Genomic DNA, 15,818 nt, shown 5'->3' on the forward strand with positions numbered 1-15,818 from the left:
CATTTCAGATATCTGGCTTTCAAAGTCTTTCACTTCTGTTACACTTCTTTCACTGAGAAGAATCAAGCTTAAAGGTCGCAGGCAAACTAACAAGGATACAAAGAGGCCTCAACTCAAAGCCAAGGTTTGTAGGTACAGCAACAACTTACAGTTGTGTAGTATCCCTCACATAATATAACATCAATGAACAGCCCATCAGAGGAGAAACTAGGACATTGACTGGAAATGGGTAAAGGCAAAGGAATGGTGACTTAAATTATGGTCAAGAAGACATACAGGAAGGATGTGGATGCATTGGAGAGAATGTAGAAGAGGTTTACAAGAACGTTTCCAAGAATGAGAAACTTCAGTTATGAGGATAGATTGGAGAGGTTGGGACTGTTCTCCTTGGAGAGAAGAAGGATAAAGAGGAGATTTGATAGAGATGTTGAAAATCATGAGGGGGCTGGACAGACTAGGGAAGGGGAAACTGTTCCCCCTCCTACAAGGATCGAGACCCAGAGGGCACAGAGTTGAAGTGATTTGAAAAAGAAGCAAATGTGATGTGAGAATAAACTTTTTCACACAGCGAGTTCAGGGCTGGGATGTACTGTCTGGGGGTAAAGGCAGATGCAATTGAGGCATTCAAGAAGGCATCAATAATAATCAATAATAATCTTAATCACAAGTAGGCTTACATTAACACTGCAATGAAGTTACTGTGAAAAGCCCCTAGTCACCACACTCCGGCGCCTGTTCGGGTACACAGAGGGGGAAATCAGAATGTCCAATTCACCTAACAAGCACGTCTTTCGGGACTTGTGGGAGGAAACCAGAGCACCCGGAGGTAACCCACACAGACACGGGGAGAACGTGCAGACTCCGCACAGACAGTGATCCCAGCTGGAAATCAAATCCAGTCACTGGTGCTGGCAAGCAACAGTGCTAGCCACTGTGCTACCGTTATGATTACTTGAATAGAAACAATGTGCAGGGGTATGGGGCAAAGGCAGGTGAATGGCATTAAGTCATGATGCTCATTTGAAGAGCTGGTACAGACAGGGTGGGCCACATGGCCTCCTTCTGCACCTTAACAATTTTGTTTTTCTGTGATGTATTTAAGAGGTTTTTGAAAGGAGTGGTTCAGAAGGATGGTTTATTGAAACATATTGAATCAAAGAATTTACAGTGCAAAAGGAGGCCATTCGGTCCATCGAGTTGCACTGGTATGTTTTGAGGTTATTCAAATTTTTCAATTAAACTTTGGATCAGAACATGTAGTTCCAAGATATTATAGAAATGTTTTCTTCTCAAATGAAAATGCATGTTGACATAGTTACTGCTGCTGCAAGTACTGGACCATTGATGTAAACCATCCAGTGAACAGATGTTTGACATTATTGCAGAAATGGAAACGTGGAATGCATCCGTTCCCAGAATATTGTCCAGGGTCTAGATCCAGCCAGATGTTTGGCTCCTGTTATTACATTTTGGTGCCAGAACTTTAAGTTTTTATAAATGGGCTAGTAGAACTGACAAATCTTCAACCAGAACCAAAGGTTTAGTGGGACAGAGGTGATGGGAAGCCCATACTCTTCTTACTGGTGGCTTTCCATTAATAGGGAACACTCATTCGGTTGGATTGTTTGGAGACTTGGGCGGAGAGATGGCAGATGGTATTTAATCTGGACAAATGTAAATAGTGCATTTGGGAAGATCTAATACAGGTAGGAAATATACTGTAAATGGCAGAACATTCAGAGCATTGACAGGCAGAGAGATCTGGGTGTACAGGTCCACAGGTCACTAAAAGTGGCAACGTAGGTGGTGAAGGTAGTCAAGAAGGCATACATATGGCAGGCTTGTCTTCATTGGCTGGGGCATTGAGTATAAAAATTGGCAAGTCATGCTGCAGCTGTATAGAACCTTACTTAGGCCACACTGAAAATATAGTTTTGAATTCTGATCGCCACACTACCAGAAGGATGTGGCGGCTTTAGAGAGGGTGCAGAAGAGGTTTACCAGGATGTTGCTTGGTGCGGAGAACATTAACCACGAGGAGAGGTTGGATAAACGGTTTGTTCTCGCTGGAACAAAGGAGGTTGAGGAGCGACCTGATAGAAGTCTACAAAATTACGAGGGGCGTGGCCAGAGTGGATAGTCAGAAGCTTTTTCCCAAGGGTGGAAGAGTCAATTACTAGGGGATGTTGTTTAAGGTGCGATGGGCAATGTTTAGAGGCGATGTGCGAGGGAACCTTTTTACAAAGAGGGTGGTGGGAGCCTGGAACTCGTTGCCGGAGGAGGTAGTGTAAGCAGGTACGATAGTGATGTTTAAGCAGAGCTTTGACAAATACATGAATGGGAGGGGAATAGAGGGATAGGGACCCTGGGAGTATAGACGGTTTTAGGTTAGACGGCAGCATGGTTGGCGGAGGCTTGGGAGGACCGAAGGCCCTTTTCCTGTGCTGTACTTTCCGTTGTTCTTTGTATTTAGATGGATTTTTCCAGCAATCACCAAGTGATGTTTTTCACACCATTGAATTAAATTTAAAATGTGATGGTCCAGGTGGCGGTACCAAGGTCATCTCCTATATCAGTGGAAGTCATGGCACCCTTAAATGGAGGCAAATGCCAGGCTGCAGTGGCACATAGTTGGTGGTTTTGAGGACCCGTGGAACTGCAGTGGGATCAGAGCAACAAGTAGAGCCCAGAGACAATAAAACGGCAGCATTGTGAAATGTGAGGAAGAAAGTGTAGAACTTCAAAAAGTTGATGGAACAGGTGGACAAGAGGCAGGTGACATTTAATGCAGAGAAGTGTTTCCTGATTCATTCTGGTAATTAGGATGTGGAGAGGTATCATAAAATAAAGGGTATGATTGTAAAAGGGGCGCAGGAGCAGAGGTACCTGGGGATACATGTGCACAAATCATTGAAAGTGGCAGGAGAGATTGTGAATGCAGCTAGAAAAACCAAAGGAATCCTATAAACAAGTGCAAAAGCAAGGAATTTATTATAGACCTGTACAAAACACTGGTTTGGCCTCAATTGGTGTATTGTGTCCAGCTCGAGGCACCAGACTTTAGGAAAGATTCATAAGAATGGTCCCAGGGGTGTGGAACACTGGTTAGGTTGATAGATTGGAGAAATTGGGGCTGTTTTCCTTGGCGCAAAGAGGACCGAGAGGAGAGATGATAGAGGTGTTCAAAATCATGAAGGGCCTAGGTTGAGTAGATTGGGTTCCCATCGGTGGAAAAGTTGATTAGCAAAGGATTCCGAGCAAGGTGAGGAAAAGCTTTTTTACACAGCGAGTGGTTAGGTTCTGGTATTCATTGTCTGAGACTGTGGTGGAAGCAGAGTCAGTCATGGCTTTCAAAAGAGAATTAGGTTATCTGAAGAGGAAAGATTTTGCAGGGCACTAGGTGAATTGCTCTTGCAGAGAATTGGCACAGAAACAGCAGGTTAAATGGCCTCCTTAATAAAAACATAAGAACTAGGAGCAGGAGTAGGCCATCTGGCCCCTCGGGCCTGCTCCGCCATTCAATGAGATCATGGCTGATCTTTTGTGGACTCAGCTCCACTTTCCGGCCCAAACACCATAACCCTTAATCGCTTTATTCCTCAAAAAACTATCTACCTTTATCTTAAAAACATTTAATGAAGGAGCCTCAACTACTTCACTGGGCAAGGAATTCCATAGATTAAAGGGTCCTTCTGGCCTAACCATTCTATGAATCTATAAAGTGAACATCTAACTATATAAATCCATATAAATACTGTGGCCACCAAGTAGGTCAGAGGCGATCAATTCTGCAGTGTGTATCTCACCTCCAGATTCACCAAAGTCTGTCCACCACCTACAAGGCGCAAGTCAGGAGTCTGATGGAATACTCTCCACTTGCCTGGATGAGTTCAGCTCTTACAACATTCAAGAGACTCGACACCATCCAGGACAAGACAGTTCCCTTGATTGGCACTCTATACACACCTTCAACATTCACTCCCTCCGCCACTTTTGCACAATGACAGCCATGTGTACCATCGACAAGATACACTGCAGCAACTCACCAAGGCACCTTTGACCGCACCTTCCAAACCCCTGACCTCCACCACGTAGAAGGAGCAGAGCAGCTGACACATGAGAACACCACCACCTGGAGGTTCCCCATTGAGCCACCCACCATCCTATCTTGGAAATGTATGGCTGTTCTTTCACTGTCACTGGGTCAAAATCATGGAACTCCCTCCCTAACAGCACTGTGGGTGTACCAACAGCACCTGGACTGCAGGGGTTCAAGAAGGCAGCTCACCACCACCTTCTCGAGGGCAATTAGGGATGGGCAACAGATGCTGGCCTCGCTAGCCAGTGAGAACCACATCCTGTGAAGAAATTTAAAGCATCCAATTTCCTTTGTATAGCAGTTGGTATGTTTTATTTCAACTGGTATTTTTCAATTTTATTTATTTCCATTATCATTCCCAATATTAACAATCTGGCTGTTTTACGAAGCAGTGAGATCGATGCCTCGCTGTGGTACAGCTGTCGATTAGGGTTGTTCAGACTTTATCACAATGTTTGCAATAAATTAAGTATTGTTCGCCTCAATTCAAGGCGTGCCCTGAATTTTGTTACATGTATTTTAATCTTGGGTGCCCTGATGTGCACCTGAGGGGGATGAACACAGAGCGATGGCTTAGGCATTCTGGCTATGAATGGGAACTGTGTATTCCCCACAAGAACAAAAAAATGACATTCCATGTGTGCAAATGACATTGACATTCAAATGACATGTCATTCCTCAATCCTGACCAGCTAAGGAAATAGCTTTAAAATGTGACGGTGGCTATGGAGGGAACCACAGATTTTCCTTAAAAGGACAGTCTTCATTTTTTTTAAAAACCGGCGGGTTTATATTTTGGGCAGAAGAGCCATGGGTGACTTTTTTGGCAACCTCACCTCCAGTGCTGTCAACCCTTCTAAAGCTGGAGACTCGAGGGACCACAATACTAGGGCCGAAGGTATTGCCTCGCTGTAGCCCTGCTCAAGACATAGCACTGTTTGACATTGAAACTTCCTTCTTGAGTATCTCAGTCATTGACAATTAACACAGTCTCTCACGTCGTGATGATGTGTTTTGACAAATGTGGATTTGCAAACAAAACAAAGTTAACCGAACTCTGCCAGGAGGCAAATGCAGTTTAAGGAGTTGTTGAACAGTGTTATCCAGTGGGAGTCACTGGCCCGAGACACAGGTGTGGTTACAGTGACAAGTTTTAGCCACATCCACCAAGTACAGCAATAAAATCCAGGTAAGTGTTCTCCCCATGGACTTTACTTAACTATCCGCCATAACTCTGTGCTCCGTGGCGTATCGTACCCACACAAGGTGCCAATGCAACCTTTTGATCTCCCTCTCATATTTCACACAAGCGCTTGACAGATTAAAACGTCCTCTCAAGTCAGGCTCAGGATTAATGGCAAGCACACTTTCCAACGGTGCATCGAAAATCAGACCGTTTGGCGTGCTTCCCACAGAACGACTGAGGAATCGCAAGCCCGCAATTTGTTGGGAGGGGAAGAAAGGGTTTAGTTTTATTCCGCAAACCAACAAAAGTAGCCAATCCTCCAAAACATTGTACCGGGAAAAAGAAAAGAAAAAGGCAAAGAAAATCCCAAATGAAGAGTGGGGAGAGACTCACCGCTGTGAGAGAGCAGCTCGGGGTGGCGGGAATGTTGGAGAGAGGATTTCTGACTCGGCTCGATGCTGAATGAAGCACTGACTTCAATGTAACAACTCCACATCAATGTAACAGAAACATGTGTCTGAGCGCAAATGTATCCAGAGGCAGGAGCCCCGCCCCCGCGCCTTGCCCATTGGCTCCCCAGACACCGATTTGGGCGGGGCGCGGACGGCGGCGGCGTGTGATTGGACGGGGGCGCGTCAATCAAGAGGAGGAGGGCGGGTGGGGGAGTCACTTGCACTTGGCAACTGCTTTGAAATTGACACCGAGGAGTGAGAGTAACAGCTCGTCTCCCAGGCAAACCCTTCACCAACAATTACAATCTCCCTTTCCAGAGACTCTCCCACTGTTGCCTTCCCTTTCAACCCGTTTAATCCCGAAAGATGTCCTTGTTGGGTGAATTGGACATTCTGAATTCTCCCTCTGTGTACCCGGAGAGCGGCGACTGGGGGATTTTCACAGTAGCTTCATTGCAGTGTTAATGTGACACTAATAAATATTATTATCATATACTAATCAGGGCAATTCCACACACTCAAACACGTTAGACCCAGGCTGAGCACTTTGTTATTTAAAGGAGTTTTTCTTTGTGTGGGTTTGAATTTTTTTAACGTGCCTTTCAAACGGAGCCAGTGTGGTCGGCTGGGAATAAGCACCCACAGGCTGGAGCCGGGGGATGAGAGTAAAATCAAACACCGCCTTTGAGTGGGGGGATGATCTTTGAAAAGCCAACGCATTTCCCCAGAAACTAAATAATCCCGGGGTCTGGTCTGTTGCTGCTTGTACTACTGAGGTGGCACACGGGAGGGGGCAGGGGGTGACAGACATGGGGGAGTGTGCCAACCACCCTGAGACAGGGCAGCAGCCATGTCCAGTGGGTTAATGTCTGAGTCAATGGAGATCCACTTACTGCTGGGTCAGTGATTCCCCCCAGATACACCAACTTTAAGAATGTACACCGCTTTCAGAAATACAGTTCAGTATTTCCTTGTTGATGATTTTTTTAAAAATCTAATCAAATGACAATTGTTTAAAATAACATGTAAAACAATCATGCCTAAATATTATCATCAGATACGAAAACAGAAAATACTGGACAATCTCAGCAGGTCTGACAGCATCTGTGGAGAGAAAAGGGACGTTTTGAGTCTGAGCGACTCTTTGTCTTGGCATCAGATTATGTGTTCAGGACACATTTCATTCTCCTAGATGCTGATGGGTTTAAATGGAAAATTCGACACAGATCAAAAGTAGCGACCAGTTCAGGGCACCTTCATAGCAAAAGGTTTCTGGAGATTCCCAGTAATCATCACAGCCTGGTGTGTTATAGTATGTTCCTTTTATCGACTCTCTATTGCGTCCGTATATGTCTTTTTTTTAAAGGAAATAGTTTGTCTGATCAAAGCCTGCGGGTTCTATAAATTCGGAAACTTCTTGCTGTAGTGATATCTTGGAAAATATGACCTTAGTTTGCCAGCCACTTTGTATATGTTTCCTCTCCGCTGTTTGAATTCCACCCACCCTGTTCAAATCTTGACACTGATCAAGCATTGAGACAAGTCCAGGCGGCTGGGGAGAAGACTTTTAACTTCTCACTGCTGCTCTGCCGGCGAGTCACACAGAGAGGCAACCCGCTCGGAATCAAATATGTGGTGAGTTTATTAATTTTATTCTGATTTGAGGAGCTGTCGATCTGAAAAAGAGACACCTTGTCAAAAAGGCACAGGTGAGTGGGACCGCCACCTAAACCCTCGGTACAGAGCATTCCAGAGGTGCTGGGAAAAATCCAGAGAGCACCAAAGATTCCAGCCTCAAAGTGGGTAGATCCCAGATCCATCGTACTCATATCTTTGAAAGGAGCTTGCATTAAAGACTGGCCGAAAATGGTTGGAAATGGAGGAGAGAAAGAAAGATTATGGATGGGGGGGAGGGGGGTTAATAAACTTTTTAACTCAGCATGTCATATGATGTGTCACATTTATACGATTGCAAATAAAGCTGAATGATTCATTGATTTGTTATTTTAGGCTCCCAAGTCTCAAAGCTGAGGACTCAGGGTGACCTCTTATTGAAGAGTCTCCAATGTATAAACTTAGGTTGATTTACCAGTTCCTGAATCTTTCCTGCCCCTCTCCACCTGCCACCCCCCCCCCCCCCCCAACACTCCCCCTCCATCCCCTGTTTTAACAGCCTCCTTCCCAATGGACTACAGCAGGGAATGCAGGTCCAGAGCTTATGGTCTGAATAGAGTGCATTGCTTCTTCTTTCTATTCAACGTAACAAGACGTTTACCCACCATTGTGTCAAGCACTGATGCACGGTGCACTGATGCACGGTGCTGTTTGCTATACCCATCACATGGAGAGAGTTTTTAGTTGCAGTATTCCAAATGTGGGCAGCACGGGAGCACAGTGGTTGGCACTGCTGCCTCACAGCGTCAAGGACCCGGGTTCGATTCTGGCCTTGGGTGACTGTGCGGAGTCTGCGCGTTCTCCCCTTGTCTGAGTGGGTTTCCTCTGGGTGCTCCGGTTCCCTCCCACAAAGATGTGCAGGTTAGGTGGATTGACCACAATCAGTCTTCAGGGTTACCGGGATAGGGCGGGGGAGTGGGCCTAGGTAGGGTGCTCTTTCAGAGGGTCGGTCCAGACTTGACGGGCTGAATGGCCTTCTTCTTCACTGTAGGGATTCTATGGATCACTTAGCCAAGGTTTGACGGCTTCTCATTCTCTCGTTTGCTGTCCATTTTCCAAGTGCTTATTGGTGAAGCACTTGTTTACATTGAAAAGAGGTTGCTGTATAAGGCAGCAGTCTGGATCTAAGTAGACTAACACTCAGGGAAGTAGAAGCATCTCCAGGATGTTATGACACACCGCTTGAAGTGGCGTAACTTGACAAAGCAGCATTTGTTGCCCAACTCTGAGTGCACTAACAGTCTGCTGTGCTGTGTGGAAATGAAGTCACATAAAGGCCAGACACCGCAGTGAATCACACAGTCTCTTCACTGTGGGACTTTGGTGAATTAGCTGGGCTTTTTTGACACTTTTGAAATAGGGTGGCACGGCGGTGCAGTGGTTAGCACTGCTGCCTCACGGCGTCAAGGTCCCGGGTTCGATCCCGGCCCCGGGACACTGTCCGAGTGGAGTTTGCACATTCTCCCCATGTCTGTGTGGGTCTCAGCCCCACAACCCAAAGTTGTGCAGGGTAGGTGGATTGGCCACGCTAAAGATTGCCCCTTAATTGGAAAAAAAAAAAATTGCGTACTCTAAATTTAAAAAAAAATGGCACTTCTGAAATTTTCATGGCTATTTATTCTGGTGGCAGCCCAAAATAAATTGATTTATTGGATTCAATTTCTCAACTTGCTACGGTGGCACTTGAACTCTGACCTTAGGCTACTAGTCCAGCATTATAACCATTAATCTACCGTATTTAGTGCCAAATGTTTCCATTGTTAGGAGAGATTATTTGCCATTAAGGATTAACTGCTCAATGAGCAGAGTTCTGTGCAGGTTCCTGGCTCCAGTCCTGTTAGAATAACAGCATCCTTTGTGTACACCAATGGGGCAAGCTTGCAAGTTCGCCAACTGCTATTGATGAGAGAAAGTGCAAGTTTAATTCTTGTATTTTGTTTTAATGAAGTCGATCCTTACATTCATCTTTCCAATGACAATAGAACCATAGAATCATAGAATTTACAGTGCAGAAGGAGGCCATCGAATCTGCACCGGCCCTTGGAAAGAGCACCCTCCACCCTATCCCCGTAACCCCACCTAACCTTTTGGACACTAAGGGGCAATTTACCATAGCCAATTCACCGAACCTGCACATCTTGGAATGTGGGAGGAAACTGGACCACCCGGAGGAAACGCACGCAGACATGGGGAGAAAGTGCAAACTTCACACAGACAGTCACCCGAGGCCGGAATTGAACTCGGGACCCGGGAGGTGTGAGGCAGCAGTGCTAACCACTGTGCTACTGTGCCACCCACTGACAACAAACCAGCCTTTTAAAAGCATCAAACTACCACAGCACAGGTGAAGGCCCCTGAGGCCCAACGAGGCCCGTTGTGCTGGTGTCTGCCCTCTGCAAGGGCCAATGAGCTACTTCCGCTCCCTTCCTCTGTAGCCCTGCAGGTTTCTTTACCTTTGGGTGCTTATCCAATGCCAATTTATTCCAACTTTAAGTTATGTTTGAGCCAGGAAGCTGCGTTGAATTATATCTCAGCCAGAAATGGTTGCTTCATATGTGCCGCCCACTTTGTGTGTTCGGAAGGAAATGAAAGGCTGTGGAGGAGGGGGGTGGGGGATGGGGGCCGGGGGGGGGGGGCGGGCGGGGGGGGGGGGGGGGGTAATGGAGTTGATGTAAAAGATGAGCCATGATCTTATTGAATGACAGAGGTTCAAGGGACCAAGTGCTGGAAAATGGGATTAGAATAGATAGGTGCTTGATGGCCAAGACAGACAAGATGGGCAGAAGGGTCACTTGCTCTGCTGTAAAATGCCCTGACTCTATGATTCTAAGGGGCCGAATGATGTACTCCTGGTCCTAACTTCTTATGTTTCATATGTCACCTGTTAGACAAACCAGCTCCTAAATTTACTTTTTTAATATGTGTAAACAAGTACATGGCTTAAAATAAAATCCATTTTGACATTTTAATAGATAGGTATTAATTAATAAATTAATTTGAATTGATTTAATTTTAAATTTTGCTCGGCACAACATCGAGGGCTGATGGGCCTGTTCTGTGCTGTACTGTTCTGTGTTCTATGTTCCAAATAGACACAGCATTGAACCTACTGAATAAAGTGTGACCAGAATATTGTTTCCCTGCAATGCTGCTGGGTCACTCTTTTAATTTATTATAATTTTTTAACAAAACATACAGCAAGGATTTAATAATAATAATCTTTCATTGTCACAAGTATGAAGTTACTGTGAAAATCCCCTAGTCGCCACATTCCGGCGACTGTTCGGGTAAGCTGGTATGGGAATTGAACCCGCGCTGCTGGTCTTGTTCTGCATTACAAACCAGCTGTCTAGCCCACTGAGCTAAACCAGCCTTTTAAGGATTGTGTCATCTACAATTTATAAAAAATTAAGTCGACTAATTAAGTCTAAAATTACGATACTGTCGCTTTCAATTATTTTGCATGGATTTTTAAAATAAATTCAAATTGAAATATTGCATAAGTGTGCAAACAAATTGAACCGAATTGCACATGTGGGATATCAAACTGCTCACACTGAGATAACCAACTCATACCAAGGAAATATTTATTAAAGTCCATGGAGATTTACACAGCATTTGGACTTCACAATTTCTACAACCTACCGACTAACAGATGCAGTTGAAAATGTATTATCCCCTGCCACTAATGTACTTGTGGCCTTTCTTTCACAGTAGAGGAAGACTAACCTACATGACTCATCAATGCCTCTGGGACTTATGAATTACATTTTCGTGTAGACACAGTAAGCTGCTCCATATATCCTATATTCATAATGCCCCCCTGGCCTTGATTTCTGGAAATATTAACAATAATTATTCTCCAACCGTGATCCTGTAAAAAGGCAATTATGTCATCACTTGAGGGTTTAATTTTCCCTGCATTATTTTTCCCTGTTAACATGTCTACATGTTAAGTTATTATCTGGGCTTTTTTAGTGCACTTGGTCCTGGATTAATGACTGTTTCCGTAAACTTCCTCTGATTTTCTATTTATCAATACGTCAGAATATTAAATTGAATTTTTCAATAAAATTAAGGACAAAATGTATGGCCTCAGAATGGGGACAGGATCACCACTTGCGTAACTTGCGAATTAACCCGTGCCCTTTAATGCTGATAAATCAGGGGTCTATATTTGGGCTTGGGTTCCCGTGTGCAATGTTGCAGGAGGTCACTATTAATGTGAGATTGTGAGCCATTGGGATCTTTCCAATCTTCTTGTCCTGTGTTATGTAGTTCATTTTTACTGTTAAAATAAATATTTTATCCCTTTGTGTTAAAAGTTCATCGGCAGACTGCTGTGAATATGTCCACATCGTGAATATGTTCAGTAACATTCCTCCATGATTTCCCCCAAAAAAGTTTTACTTTGAGATCTGACTTACCCAGTATTAACATCTGCTGGGATCATAACAAAAGAAAAGTAATTCATTGGTAAATGGACAATTAAAGGGCAGTGTTCAGTAAAAATGGCAAAATTACTATTTTCAGTAGTTAAATTAGGAAATCAATTCTCCTCTCATGTTATGCATTTAATTCAATGAGACATCTGAAGATATTTTGGCGGCAAATGGGAAACTGGGTATTAAAAATAAATTGTGAGACAAGTTAAGGTAGATGATTGAAAATGAGATTGGTGAGTTTATTAAGGCATTGTGAGTAGTTTTTGTTGCTGGTGTGTCCATGGTTTTCTGTGTGTATTGTCTGAAATCTTTCACAGCACCTGCACATGGAGATGGACCTCATTCTAACTCTGAAGAGAGCATTTGAAACTGTGAAGCATTCCCTCAGTCCTGCACTGCAGTGTCAGATTAACTAGTCTTTTTTAGTGTCACAAGTAGGCTTACATTAACACTGCAATGAAGTTACTGTGAAAATCCCCCAGTCGCCACATTCCGGCGCCTGTTCGGGTACACTGAGCAAATTCAGAATGTCCAATTCACCTAACAACCACGTCTTTCGGGACTTGTGGGTGGAAACCGGAGCACCCGGAGAAAGTCCACGCAGACAAGGGGAGAACGTGCAGACTCCGCGTAGACAGTGACCCTAGCCAGGAATCGAACCCTTGTCTCTGGCGTTGTGAAGCAACAATGCTAACCACTGTGCTACCATGCCACCCACAGACACCATGCCACCTAATGCTGTGTTGACCACATGGTTCAAACCTACAAATCTTTGACTCAAAGGCAAGAGTACAATATCGAAGCTCGCAGGATGTTACCTGCTGGTATTTTCCAACAGCAGGCACCATTTTTTGACATTGTGACTTTGTTTATTAAAGTAAAATAGAAGTTACTGGGGAGCTAACAAGAAGCACGTTTATTGTTTTTTTTCTAGTTTTCTGCATTGCAATGTACACCAAGCACACACATATTTGGAAAAGTAACAAGAAATAATCAACTGCTTTAAAAAAAGCTGTTACAGCCTCCAAATAATTGTCAACTGAACAATAGGTCTTATTGTAGAGTTCATGACTTGTGAAAACCAGTAGTTATATTGTAACTTAAGCTGTGTCCAACATTCCTGCTGTTGTATTGGAAAGAGAAGTGCATGAAAGCTGGAATGGGAAGTACAAATATTGAAGGCACAACATTTATTTTCATGGGGAATATTCACCCCAGAACATTTCTTTTGATATTTTGGAATTTATAAAATCATGAACATTTCATATAAATAGAGATATTTACACATTTTTATTGAACACTTCTCATTATTTGTCCATTTAGGAATGAATTAATTTTCTAATGTTATAATCCCAGCTGCTGTTAATACTGGACAAGTCAGACCCATAGGGGCTGTTTAGCACACTGTGTTAAATAGCTGACTTTTAAAGCAGACCAAGGCAGGCCAGCAGCACGGTTCAATTCCCGTACCAGTCTCCCCGAACAGGTGCCGGAATGTGGCGACTAGGGGCTTTTCACAGTAACTTAATTTGAAGCCTACTTGTGACAATCAGCAATTTTCATTTCATTTTCATTTCATCTCAAAGTAAAACCTGGTTTGCTAGATCCTAAATTTTCTTTAGAAACCATGGAGGAAGGTTACTGAAAACATTCATAGCAGTCTGCTGATGAACTTTTAACACAAAGAAAAAGATAAACAATAAAATAAACAATAAAAATGAAGTATATAACACTGGACGAAAAGAGGAAAGAACTCAATACAAACACAGGTAGATTTCCCAATATTCCGTTAGCCAGCAATATCTTTACAGACACACAAACCAGTGAAGAGTTACCACTAACTTGACACCAAGGCTTTAGCTTGGGAGTTGACACATGGGCAAATGATTTTCTTCTGGTGAATTCTTGAGCATTAACTTGGTGTTTCTTGCTCAAATCATATCTTTCCCCAAGGCACCCAAAACCGCAGTCTAAACTCACTATTGTTTCAAATGCCGAGCAAACACAGAGAAAATCCCCGTCTTCACACCCTGACACACATTAAACACTCTCTTGCCTTTCTATCTGTGTTTGTATGCCACTTGACCACTGTGTTAGGCAGCAGTCCATTTTTCTGCTTTGTATTTTTCCCCAAATCACTAAACATGTAACCCCTTTTTAACTATCTCTTCAACGTCAGGATTTGTAAAACCTCATTAAAATAATATATGGAAAAAAAAACCAAATCAAGGTCCACCTGACTTCGAGACACATAGACTCATGAACCACCTACATGAAACTGAAACCATTTTACATTCCTTAACACAAAAATACACATATATAAAGATTCAAATTAAAAATTATACATTGGTCATCACGGTTTATATTTTCAATCTGCCTCCGCACAGTGGTGTATTAAGGGGAAGAAAATGAGATTTTTTAAAAGCCTGATTTTGAATATAGGATCATGATATCATCCTGCTCATCACACCCCTCCCCCCACCATTAAACAATGTGCCGATTGGCAATTCATTGCTCTGCGGACATGTGGTAATTTTAACTGGAAAATGTTGAAGTTCTTCATTAAAATTGGGCATTCTGATTAGTCATGAATTTGATAATTTGCCAATAGGTTAAAGTAAAAGTTTTCAACAACTATCACAGACCACATGATTGTTACGACATAGAAGAAGATCAATTGGCTCGTTGTGTCCACACTAGCTCTCCAAATGAGCAATTCTGACTTAGTGCCACTTAGGGTGCTCTTTCCAAGAGCCGGTGCAGACCCGATGGGCCGAATGGCCTCCTTCTGCACTGTAAATTCTATGAAATCTATGATAATCCTGCACATTGTTTCGATACAAATAATAATTTAATGTCCTCTGGAACGCCTCGATTGGACCTGTCTCCACCACACTTCCAGGCAGCGCCTTCCACTCCCGAACCACTCATTGTGTGAAAAAGGTTCTTTTTCTCACATTTTATTAGCTTCTTTGCAAATCACTTTAAATCTGTGCCCTCTCGTTCCTGATCCTTTCACAGGCGGGAAAAGTTTCTCCCAATCTACTCTGTCCAGGCCCCTCGTGAATTTGGACACCTAACAGCAACTTCAACTCGCATGACTGAAGTTCTCTGCTCAACTCAAAGAGAGCTTGATTCCTGGAGACCCAGTAAATCCTGTAACTCCCCTTCCTGTTTCCTGTCTGCATTTCCTTCCCCTCCAATCTTTTCAGTTTACACTGACACTTCTGCCCTCTTTTCTTTTAAAGGAATTCACTGAAAAAAATAAATTTAGAGTATCTAATTATTTTTTCCCCAATTAAGGGGCAATTTAGCGTGGCCAATCCACCTAACCAGCACATTTTTGGGTTGTGGGGGTGAAACCCACGCAGACTTGGGGAGAATGTGCAAACTCCACACGGACAGTGACCCAGGGCTGGGATTCAAACCCTGGTCCTCAACGCCGCAGTCCCAGTGCTAACCGCTGGGCCACATGCCGCTTTTAAAGGAATTCATCTTTCCTTCCAAACCAGTTCAAACCGGCATACTTCTTCCCCGCCGTATTCAGTTTGGCATTCCCCTCCCCCACTCAGTATGTTAATGTTGGCAACCTTCTCTCCACCGCCCCCCTCGTTTAAGGTTGGCTGAATCCTGTCATGATATGCAACCAATGAACACTCAGAATAGGACGCAACCAATGGGCAGTCAGCACACTCAGAGGTGGCATCACCACAAGGGGGCATGACATAAACACTATAAAAGGGATGAGGCACTCACACCCGGCCTCTTTCCACAGACAGACATCTAGAGAGTTAGACAGGGTTGATCAGCAGCATCACACCCCAGCACGTGGCTTACAGCAAGCTGCTACTGTTAGACTGAGTTACTACAGTTAGATTAGCAGAGAGTCATTTGGGAACTGTGTTAATAGTTCAATAAACACGTTGAACTCATTTCGGAGTCTGGAGCATCCTTTAGTTAAG

The 15,818-nt window shown here is 43.7% G+C and overlaps 1 protein-coding gene across 4 annotated transcripts in view; it reads right to left on the reverse strand.

The window, feature by feature from the left end:
• Positions 1-15,818, reverse strand: part of prkcq (protein kinase C, theta) — a 292,080-nt gene that overhangs the window by 166,256 nt on the left and 110,006 nt on the right. Inside the window, exon 1 of one of the 4 annotated variants that reach the window (XM_072471032.1) lies at positions 5,679-5,770. The exons of the other annotated variants lie outside the window; for them this stretch is intronic. The gene's annotated coding sequence lies outside the window, so the exon portion shown is untranslated. Of the gene's footprint in view, positions 1-5,678; positions 5,771-15,818 lie in introns of those variants that run through there. 4 annotated transcript variants of the gene reach the window in all.

Source organism: Scyliorhinus torazame, chromosome 13 (genome assembly GCF_047496885.1).
Source record: "Scyliorhinus torazame isolate Kashiwa2021f chromosome 13, sScyTor2.1, whole genome shotgun sequence".
NCBI lineage: Eukaryota > Metazoa > Chordata > Chondrichthyes > Carcharhiniformes > Scyliorhinidae > Scyliorhinus > Scyliorhinus torazame.